The sequence below is a fragment of the Thunnus albacares genome, chromosome 10 (assembly GCF_914725855.1).
Source record: "Thunnus albacares chromosome 10, fThuAlb1.1, whole genome shotgun sequence".
Taxonomy (NCBI): domain Eukaryota; kingdom Metazoa; phylum Chordata; class Actinopteri; order Scombriformes; family Scombridae; genus Thunnus; species Thunnus albacares.
In genome coordinates, this window is record NC_058115.1 from 29,282,805 (window position 1) to 29,294,761 (window position 11,957).

General features: G+C 40.0%; 1 long non-coding RNA gene across 1 annotated transcript; it reads right to left on the minus strand.

Annotated features, from left to right (window-relative positions):
* Window positions 1-4,066: 4,066 nt before the first annotated feature.
* On the minus strand, window positions 4,067-11,598 carry LOC122990584. The gene is made up of 3 exons (XR_006405413.1): window positions 11,039-11,598; window positions 5,038-5,097; window positions 4,067-4,891 (listed from the first exon to the last, which is right to left on the minus strand). It is a non-coding gene; the product is annotated as an uncharacterized LOC122990584 (long non-coding RNA).
* Between the last annotated feature and the right edge of the window lie 359 nt (window positions 11,599-11,957).

Sequence of the window (11,957 nt, forward strand, 5' to 3'; positions counted from 1 at the left end):
TAGCTGTTAAAAAAAAAAAGATAATCTCACCACAGATATATTTTATCAAATTTTATGGCAGTAGTTCATCAGAATTACAATTTTACAGATGGTGCATGTGTCTGAAGTGGAACAAAAAGAAACAAAACCCTTACATGTAACACAAATCCGACACGACACAAAGACTGAAGTAGTCAAGGTGCAGTGATGTGCCAATCAGGGAGTGAATGTGACAAAACTGCTGCTTTTCAGAAGAGCTGACATGAACTTCTGGGAAATACTACAATCACATATTCAAGTTAATGTGTGTCAAGATGTCATCGATGTGTGTTGCCATTTAAACATTGGGACTATTTCTTTGTTTGAAAGTGTTTCCAATGGAAACTGTTGCCAGTGACTCAGCATTGGTTCATTGTCTCATTTGCAACCAAGCGAAGAAGATTTTTGTTCAACACAAACCAGTTTCTAAGCTGAGATAACCAGTGTTATTTTGCCTGAAACAGTTCAAAACCAGTTTGAAAAGCCATTTGAAAACAGTTTAAATACCTTATATTTAAAGAATGTGAAACAACTCTTAAGTCAATATAGATAAGAAGTACTAAAGGTACTCAGAATGATGAAAGTTTAAAACATGTACATTTCCATGGCAACCTCAGTCTGTTGATGAAGACCATGTGATGTGGTCGAATGCTGCAGAACAAGGAAATAAGTGGACCTCAAGTTGAGATTGTTTAAAACCTGTTTAAAGCAGTTTATCTCATCATATGTATCATATGATGAATGAATGAATGACGATAAATCATATTTAAACCAGTTTGTCTCTTTGACAAAAATAATTCTCAATACAAGGTCAAGCTTATGAAGCTTGTAACCTTAATCTTGTGTTTTTTCTCAATTGTCATGGAGATGGTTTAGATGTTTTCCATTATCAGTTAACAGTTTATCTTTAGATTAAAACACTTCAAAACCTGTTTATCCATCCATCCATTTTCCAACGCTTATCTGATACGAGGTTGCAGTGACATCAGACTGAGTGAAGTAACCCAGACGTCCCTCTCCCCAGCAACATCCTTCAACTCCTCCAGGGGGATCCAAAAGCACTAACAGGCTAGAAGAGACATGTAATCCCTCCAGCATGTCCTGGGTCTGCCCCGGGGTCTCCCACCAGTTGGACATACCTGGAACACCTCCAAAGCTAGCACCCAGGAGGCATCCTAACCAGATGCATAAACCATCTGAGCTGGCTCCTTTCGACACGGAGGAGAAGCAGCTGCACTCCGAGCTCCCTCTGGATGTCCGAGCTCCTCACCCTTGGAGATAAGCACCCTACAAAGGAAACTCATTTTGGCGGTGAATTTGTATCCGCAGTCTCATTCTTTCCGTCACAACCCAAATCTTTTGACCATAGGTGAGGGTTAGAACATAGACCGACAGGTAAATTGAGAGTTTCAGCTTCTTATGCTCCTTGTTCACCACAACAGTCCACTACATCTGCATTACCCTTACTCCAAACCAGTTTTTACCCATTTAAAAACACTGTAAGCAAGTTTAAACCATTTTAAACCAATATCTAATATATAATTAGTTATTGATACAATTTAAATCACTTTAAAACCACTCTAACTAGCCTATAATTAAATCATCAGTCTAAATCAATCTACTTATCAGCTGTAATGACTGTGTTTTTGTTTTAGGCCTTGAAATTAAGTGAGTGAACTGCTGTCATTAGAGAATTTGTGTTTTTGTAGTACTCCATATATCTGCAGAGAGGAAATGAAATGGCAAATTGTGGACTGGGATTGATCTACAGGTGTTGGTCCCACATGAACCCCGTTAACAGCCGGTGAAAACCGAGCCAATTTCAATAAGATTTATGTTGAGAAGGCTTACATGATTAAAAGAGCTGAATACTGTCACACAAACTGAATATGTTCAGCTGTGGAGGGCTGTGATGACACGAATCCTCTCAGTCAAATAAATGATTCACAGGTGTTTGATTTAAACCAACAGGGAAGGTCACCTGAGCACAACTTAACCTCCATCACAATCATTCAGTTACTCACGTTCCCATACAGTGTCTTGACCCAGATTTTGACAGCTCTTCTGGAAACTCAATCCCACAACTTTTGGCCACAAACCTGCCTGTTCCTGAACACAGCACTGACCATATCCTTGGAGCGCTGTATTCCTGTGGTTCACTTTATATTCTGGCTTTGGGTAGTGCTGTTAAAAATCAGGTGCAGTGCTTTCTTTGTTTTCTTTATGCAGCTCAGCTGTAACGTGTCATTTACATTTTTTTTTTTTGTTTTGTTTTTTCTAAAATAACCAATTACGCTTAAATGGAGCTTGAGTTTTATGCTAACTCAGGAATCTTGCAAAATGTCACTCAATATTTCCTGTCCATACATAATTTCCAGTTTTAAAGTTGTGGTGGTATTTGGTTAAGCTCAAATATCTGCGTTGAAAATGTTTTCACAGAGGTTAATACTGAAGCATAGAGTGTGCCCTCACTATAGTGATATTTGTAACATCGTTTCAAAACTGGACAGAGCTCTCGTTCTGTACAGTCCTGCTTCTATGTGCCAATAAACTGCCGACCATCTGTAAAATAGAGCTGAATAAGCTCCCACCTACAGAGCAGCCATCAACATTTAAACGTCCTCAACATATGTAAAGAAACTGTATATGTCATTTAAGGATATATAAACAAAAATAGGATAAATTCATCCCAGCTGGAGAAATCCTAACTCTTTATTAGTCGTCATGTAACCATCACTTATTGAAAAATGATCAGTTTGGTTAGCTCTCAGTGTGATCACAACAAAAATGGTGTTTTCTCTTCCCCTAACATGGAAATGTGGGATTACTGCAGCGCTATAGGGTGGACCACAGAGGAAGAACGCCGACTTGGCTCGGAGAGATGTTCGTCGAGGAAAATGCACCCTGAGAAAACTTCCATGCTGGAAGCTTGTGTGTGTTCACTGTCCACTATTAATTCATTTAGACTGAGTATCTGTCTTGTTTTTAGCAAAATACTGAGCTTTTTTTTTATTATGTTTTACTAGTTTGTTAAAATAATGACTAATTTCTTTGTCACTTTGAAGGAAAATGTCAAATGCCAAATGGATAAATGTAAAATATCAGCAATTGCCAGATTCAAGAAGACAATAGCCGTGTTTCCATTAACTTATTTTTATGTGCATTTTGAAGTATCACATTAAAAAAGCTTAATGGAAACGCCAAAATTCAAAACAGCTTCCTCAGTTTTGCAAAAGAGTTTTTACGCTCCCTTGAGGTGGATGTTGGAAATGTCGAAAAAGAGTTTATGCACAAAATGGGTAATGGAAACGCATTTGTCGAATAAATAATGATCCAGTGAACTTTTAACTCACATGACTGATCAGCTGTTTCCACTCTTGTTGTCTTCTGATGTCTCCAGATAGCATGAAGCATGGCCAATACTAGCTGACGTAAAGGAACAATTACAACTTGCCCAACTGAAACAAAGTCCCGAAGACCTCTCTCCATTTTTCTCTCGTCAAGACAATATAACCATTTGTTTTGTTTCCAGATGTCAACCTCTACTTCTTCTACTCTGTGTACTGGCAGATTATTTAAGGCTATGCCATCTTCTGATGAAACTATGCTTTAAATAGTTAATTCGCATTTTCCTCTTTGCCATTTCGCTTGAAAGTCTCTTGCAAATCTAGTGGAAACACAAGTATTTGCCAGAGTTTTTACACATATTTACACATATGAACAATGCATGTAGTTTGCACATGTGCATATTTCATATTCCAGAGGAGAATAGGCTACAGGTGTTTTATGAAGAAGTTACACAAGTTGCTCATCTTCCTCTGATGTTGCATCTCAAAGCATGTTTCCTGTCTCCAATGACTGATAAATGTGTCATATTGAAGGCAATTGTGGGACTTGATTTAAAATGTTCTGTGCATTACCTCCAGTAAACACAGGTGTCGCCAAATCAACCCAAACTGAAATCTTAACTCTTTGCATCCAAGTGACACACTTTGCATCAAAATTCGTACCAAAATTTCTCTGAGATCTGTTGAGAATAAGCATCAGTAAATCCACTTTGAAATCATATTAGAAGAAACTTATAACTTGAGATTTTGGTTCATAATCATCAAATGTATGACATTCCCCAGTGAACAGTAAAAGATCTTTTTACAGCTACATTCATGCCTGTGTGTAAACCAGAAATGTTGAGAAGCAAACACAGCATCTCACTCTGGGAAGCAGATTTTCCATAATGTAAATATATAACAATGTACATAAACATTCATTTTCTATGGGACACAAGCAAATCGCTTCACAAGGAATTGTGGGATTCCAGAGGACATGGGACTGACCAGCGGCGCAAAAAAAGGGAGGGGTCAAAGGTTTGAAAATGTCAACTTAATGCACATCAGGGCGACATTTGCAGTGAAACTAACGAAGTGGCTTGTTGGTGGACCAGGAAGCTATAGGAGGATGTCCTTCGAGGAGAAAATAATTGTTGCTGCTTCAGGAATTCCACTTTTATACAACCCTTACATACCAGATTACAAGGACAAAGAAATGCGGTAGTATAAATTGTTGGAGAAAGCATTCTAGAAACACCACTCCAGGAAACACATGCAGTGGCCCTTCCTTGTTGACATTGTGACGTAAATATCTGCATCCTTGTCAGCCAGTGTCAAGATGCCTACAGTGACAAGAGAGGAGTGGCATATAGAAACTTTTTTTTTCTTCTTTGTCCGATTTCTGGCTATGAAGGGAACATAAAGATGCCATACTACATAATCTTTGTCACAGCAAAGGGGTTCTGGATTTGAACCCACCAGCCGGCTGTGTGGAGTTTGCAGTTTGTTCTCCCTGTGCCTGCGTGGGTTCTCTCCGGGTGCTCTGACTTCCTCTCACAGACCAAAAAAATGCACGTTAGGTTAATTGGTGACTCTAAATTGCCTGTGTGAATGTGAGCGTGAATGGTTGTCTGTCTCTATACTATATGTTAGCCCTGTGATTGACTGGCGACCTCTCCAGGGTGTACCTCACCTCTCGCCCGATGTCAGCTGAGATTGGCTCCAGCTTCCCCGCGACCCTCAAGAGGATAAGCTGTAAAGAAAATGGATGGATGGATGGATGTAATATTTGAGTAATTGTTACTTTCCACCTCTGGTTTTCATCTGCAGTCTGTGGGCAGGCTGATGTTTAAACTTAAAGAAAGAAGAAAAAACGATAAAATAAAAGTCATAAATGAACATTATGAGGATAAAAGAAAAACAACCTTGTAAAGATCTTTATAAAGCAAAGACATCAAACTTAATCTTTGTTTTAGTCCTTTGTTTTTGCAGCAGCACTCTTAATAGTAAACTGGTCATGACACAGCTCCACACAACTGCCAGGCAAAGTGCACTTTGAGGGTCGAGGCCTTATTATCCCCTGTGAGAAACGTGCGATCGGGGAGTCATCTGTACAAACAAGCTCCTGGCAAACCGCACAGGGGAGGAAACAAAGAAATGGCCTCTGGGTAACGTAAGAGAGCAGGCAGGAGATGGTTTGTTGCAGGAGATGCGTGCTGACAGTTACGCTGTCAAGACCGATACCCCTGATTGTCACCAGATGTTCCTCTCTGCATCCTTCATAAACGTGTGATGGTGCACGCATGCACCAGAAATGCAGCGATTAGAGCCAAATACATGTTTCGGTAATGGTGACGCAAATTAGGACACTTCCTGTCTGTGTACAAGACCTGAGATACTTCTGCTCAATGCTTCCCTGTGTTATAAGAAAAATAACAACCATTGGGAAACGTGTAAAGGAAGTGAATAGAGTGTGATTTCACAAAAGTGACGTGCAGTTTTTGTGGGCTCTTTGGACCTGACATATGATGTGGAAATGGGTTCCAAGCCTCAGCAAACTCTCCTTCCTGAAGAAAAATACATTATGTGCCATTCAAGCCCCTTCACCACCGCCTCCCACCCCTGCAAACGTCCACAGATGCATCTACAGGGGCCTGCAGCTGAAGCTCTGGTTTAGTCATTCCCCAGGTCACTGACACACAGCAAATTCAATTTATTTGTGTTTATCTAAAACTTTTTTTTCTCCTCAGTTTTTTTTTTTTACCCCCAGTAAGAGTCCTCATAGTTTTCATAGCAGCAATTTGCTGTCCAGTCCACATAAGCAAAATGTTATCTCTCCATTCATGTTTTTGAGAATTTATTTTATGACAACATTTGGTTTGTCCTGGTTTCGAATACTGGAAAGAATATTTTAACTTCTGCCTTCTGGTGAAGTTTGCTGGGTTCATTCTCTCATTCTCATAGGTCACCGATTTGTACCACCTGTCTACAGCTAATGATTATTTTCATTATTGATTAGTTTGCCAAACTGCACATCACAATTTCCTAAAGCCCAATTGTACATATTCAAATGTCTTGTTTTGTCCAATCAACAGTCCAAACCTTAAAAATACTCATTTACTATCATAGAAAACTAAGAAAACCAGCAAATATTCACATTTAAGAAGCTGGGACTAGTGTATTATTTGTGTTTTTGCTTAGAAAATGACTTAAACAATTGTTGTCAATTAATTTTCTGTTGATCAACTAATGGATTTAATCATCTTTCAGCTCTAGATTAGATTATAGTTTGCCAGATTTCTTTGAAATTTGCTCAGTCACAATTTGTGCTTCAACCAAAGATTGTGTTAATTAATGGTTATCAATCTTAAAAGATTGATAATTGATTAATGAATGAACTGACCAATAAAAATAGCGACAAAACAGAAACAGAAAATAGTGAAGAACACCCATATCAATTTCCCAGAGCCCAGTGTGGCATCTTCAAACTGTTTGTTGTGTTATTTGCCCAAATAAATGATCACAAGCTCCACTTGTTTTTTCTGGAGCTTTCAGTCACATCTCATGAACTTCATCAGCGGAAGAGTTTGCTCAGTTGTCATGGAGATGGTCCTGTTGTTGTCATGTGACCTTAGAATGGAGTTATGGGTTTAAGTTTGCAATTTCTGTCATGACACCATCTCCATGACAACTGAGCAAACTTTTCCGCCCATGAAGGCCACAAGATGTGACTAAAAGCTCTGGAAAAATCTAGTAAGTAGAGCATGTGCAATTTTCAAGGTCAGAAATGAACCTTCAAGCTCACTTGTGTTCAGTTTCGGATTTAGCTTTTTATCCAACCAACAGTTCAAAACACAAAGATTAATTTATTAAGATATACAACAGAAAAAACAGCAAATCTGTACATTTTGAAAGTTGTAACCAGATAATATTTGGCATTTTTCTTCATAAATGACTTAAACTTTTCATTTATTATCAAAATTGTTGATTATAGTTTCAGCACAAGTCACAAGTGTACTCTATTAAACTTCTAATCTTCTCTCTAACTTTTTCTAATTTAGCAGAAGGTTGTGTAAAGTGCATTTAATCAATTCATTTATTGCATAAAGTAATTATTACATATGCTGGGTTTTTTTCCATTATTTGGACAAAACCCTACAAACATAAAATGGTGAAATTTATTGGAGCCTCAAGGTGGGGACAATTATCTTTCACCTCTGGAATGAGGCCTCGCTAATCAACTGTATGGCTATTACCAAAGTGACTTGGGTTTAAAAAATATTCCCTAAGAGTCCCAGTGAGACAGCTGGAAGCTATTGTAAGTGCTTGGGAGGTCATGAAGAAACTACAACCTGTGTGTGCGCTCTGTGTATAATTATTTTATTCTGAAACAACCTTGGAATGAGTGTGAGAGCACCTTCGAGATGGGTGGGGGGGAACGGGGGGGGTCAGAGAAAGCAATTATAAGGCACTTGTTTTTACTGGCAAGTGCAGGAGACCTTGGAGGCAGCACATATGACACCATTGTAATACCGCCCCATGAAGGAAGCCGTGGACTTTACTGGCACCTTTGGTAAAAAACATGGGTGACCTCGGAGAATGCCTGGTTTTTAGTCAAAACACCCCCTCAATTTCATTTCACACTACATTAGTAATCTAATTACGTGGTGAAATGTTACACCAGCCGGGGTCCTCGGTGTTGAGACAGAGCTGAAGCCTGTGGAAAAGACCCGGTGAGCTCAGCATGGTCGCTCCACATCTCTGCTACCGTTGGAGGATTCGGTGAACCCCGGCGCTCCACCTCGGCCGCCCTGCCAGCCTCTGCCGGCGCTGCTGCCTGTAAGCTGAGACCTCCCTTTCATAAACGCCAGCAGCTGAGCCGCAGCCATGAGCTGTCAGGCAGCATTACGGCTGAGCGCTCTGTACTCGACGCACATGCAGGTTCCCGGGGAGGCACGCAGACCAACATCGTGTCCCAGAGCGGCCAAAAGATCAAGCCCACACACTCGCCACACATCCACCTCAAAAACAGGCCTCTCCATTCAGTCAACCACCCTGAGGGAGTGAAATTAGAAAGACCCTTCATCCCTGATATGAACCATGGGAACGCTGTCTGCCCTCAACCCCGGCTGCCCTCCCCTTGAAATTAATTAAGTGTAATTTCAACTACATAATGGGATACTATACATTCAACAGGATGACCGCAATAGTTAGCCATTTCTGCCATTTATGGAAAGTCATCAAATTGTGTTTTGCAAAGCAGAACAGTATTTAACCCACAATAGAGGGTTATAACCTCATGGAGCCAACCCCCAGCTCCCTTATAATGTTGTTCACTGCGAGATTATTTGGGGTGTTTTCTCACATACTTCATAAAACGATTATGTTCGGGGGAGGAAAGCTGCCTTTGTGTTTGCAAACTGTGAGGAATCCAGAAAGTGAGGACATTACCTACCAAGGCGAGCTATTGTCTGAGAGCGAGGTTTGTGTTGGACTCGCTCCACATCACCTCATGTTTGAGATTACAGGCAAGCCACCCAGAAAGAAGTATCCAAAAGGAATTTTTTAATAAATTCACTCTGCAAATAATAGAATAGAAACTTTTTTTTTTTTGTCTTCTTTGTCCGATTTCTGGCTATGAAGGGAACATAAAGATGCCATACTACATAATCTTTACTGGTTTAACAGGCGTTAGAGCTCTCACACAGCATGTGACACGCAGGTTAATCAGGATATTAATCTTTTCAAACATGTTGACACGTTTAAACTCCACCTCTGAGTTTTAAAATCTGATTTTCTCAAGATGTTGGGAATGTTTGATGAATTAACGTCAAAACAATGCTCCCTTCTTAACGGGATTTGTGTAATCTATACTTGATGTAAAATAAGCGTTCAAATATTTTTGCTAGTGAAGATCATGTGATATGATTGAAAGCTCCAGAGCAGTTCCTAGATGGACCTTTTGGCAAGATTGTTTCCTCAACTGCTGTCTTCAAGGCCTAGAATGAACTTTGATCATCATGAAGTTCTTAAAGTGGCCAAAAAAGGTAATTTGAATGTCTGCAATTGATGAAGATGATTGATGAAGATCATATAATACGATCGAAGCTTCATAACAGCTACTAAATGGACCATGTGCTGAGATTTTTTTCTCAACCTTAGAATAGATTTTTCTCTCTATCTGAGAGCTCTGAAAACAGTAACAGTCTGAATTTTATTTCAATTTAAAGTTAATGCATGTTTACAATATTACACTGTGTCGTCTCTTTAAAACATCTTTGGTGTCACCGTTTTGTCCAGTCGTTGGCTCTGAGTGAGACCACACCACTGCTCCCAGATTTCAAGGCATCTACAAATTGTTCTTGCATGTTCTTATCTCAGATTCAATCAGGGCTGACCTTAAACGTGAGCTCCAGGCCTGCTAATCTGCCTCTGCTGAATGCATCAGTCTGTGTCAACCCTGAAAACAGAGTGTAAGAGATGTTTGTAGGGAGCTCACTGTTTGACTGTTTTCACTCGCTAACCTGCCCCGTTGAAGCTGTTGGATTGCTTTTCTTTATCTCTCTATTGTCATGTTTCATGGAGTGAAGAAATAACCTCAATAATACAGATTGGACAGTGGTAAAGATCAACAGGTTTAAAGATTCTCTGTGGAGTTTTAACCTCTAGTAGCCCTATGAAGCAGTTTTTTTTTTTTAACGAGTCCCTGTTTTGTTTGTTCTTATGCACATATGTGTATAAAATTTAGATTGTGAAATCACCCAGTATCCATGATGGCAACAGATACAACAGACTGACTGAAACAAGCTGTTTGTTATCTGAGAAAAATAAACCCAAACAGTTCCCTCTTTTATTTCTGCCTTGCTGTCTCTTTCACTTTTCTCTCTCTTCTCAGAGTGGATAAAAAACGTGATTAGGGTTTTGGTGTATGTGTGTGGCCTGAAGAGCTCAACGGTTGCATACCTGCAGGCTGCACGCAGGTACGCTTAAATCTTCCCTCTAACATCGACCTTCTGTCAAAACAACTCGCGAGTATGTGTGTCACGTGAATCACACTAACTCAGTTAAAAGGTTGTGTGGGTTTCTATGTGTCTGAGGGAGTCGGATGGGTTTACATGTATTTTGTAAGCAGATCATTCAAGATCAAATTCTTATTCAGAAGCAGGCCTGTGTTTATAGCGGACACATATTTTCTGTGTGAGGAGGAAAGGGGGGTATTTTTCAATATGCTATGCCTTTTTATTGTCACAAAATATGTTGCATTACTGTTCGCCGCAGAATGCACTTCTTAAGGATCCACATGCACGCCAGAGACAGTCCGCAGCCGGAAATGAATACAGTGTCACACCACAAAAAACATTCCTAGCGGGTTTATCCCATCATCGTCACAGCTACATGCCATGAACAACGCCTGAAAGTAAAACCCACAACTGCCGGCGATTCGTTTCACATAATTCTGCCAGGACCTCGCCATGGAGGGATGAAGACAAGGAGGTAAATCAGAAAAAGCCCTCAGACGTACAGGGAATGAAATGGCTCACATGGTAATGCTCCCCGTTAGCTGTCAACAAGATATGAAACTCTACGCCTCATGAACTCGCTGTTCCTCCAAAGAGGTCCATTTGGTGCCCCTGCTACCGTATCCAGTTGCCACCGCCGGGAATTCACCTCGACATAATTCAGCAGGAACTTACCTTGACGCAGCCGGTGAGCTGGAGTTGCAGAGCAGCGCTCAAGCAGACAGTGAGAATAAGGTTTCCATCAGCTGCAAGCCACCTGTCTGGACCATGAGATCACAAAGGCAGGTTGTGGAATGACGCTGGAAAATACCTGTTTGGAATAAACTAGTTTGTCAGAGTTTATTGGTGTTACTGACTGACATATTGCTCTTGTCAAGGGGGAATAAAAACTTGCAACCAAAGTTTATGCTGCTTTTCATGTTTACTTGAACTGAAAATGGATTGTTTATACTGCAAGTTTTATGACCCTGTATAACCTATGAAAACCATTTTATACTTAAATAAAGAATGACTGCAGCCCTGCAACTTGTACCAGTAAACAGTCATACTTGTATACTAGAAAGTAGAAGTTCTTGCATCTTTAAATCTCCACTAATCAATCATTTTCTATGTACAAAGGGAAACAATGTGAAAGGAGTCACTCTGTTCAGCTGCGTGTAACCTTTTAGCCTTTTTTAGCTTATTTTTTGGTTTGGTAAGCACATTTACTGAATGCTTCATCCTCAGCACTCTCCTCAGCTTTGTTTCCAGCAGGGGCAAGCAGCTGGTTTTCATAAATAAGTTATGTTAAACTCATTGTACCCTACTTACCCAGCACCAAGCAGCGGAAAGACAGTTAGGTGGTGAATTCAATGGAACATCTAGAAGCTAAAGAGCCACATATTTCCCTGAGGAGCTGGTAGGGACGAAAACAGAGCTGTGTGAATTTCAGTGGCAAGAAATAAAACTCCAAAACAATGTTAATGTCGTTCTGTGTCTTCTGGATGTATAAATAAGCAACTGATTGCTAACGTGTTAGCCAAAACAGCATTATAAAGCAATACAAGACATCAGAGTTGTGTGTTTTTCAGCTATATTTCACTTAAATGTGAAT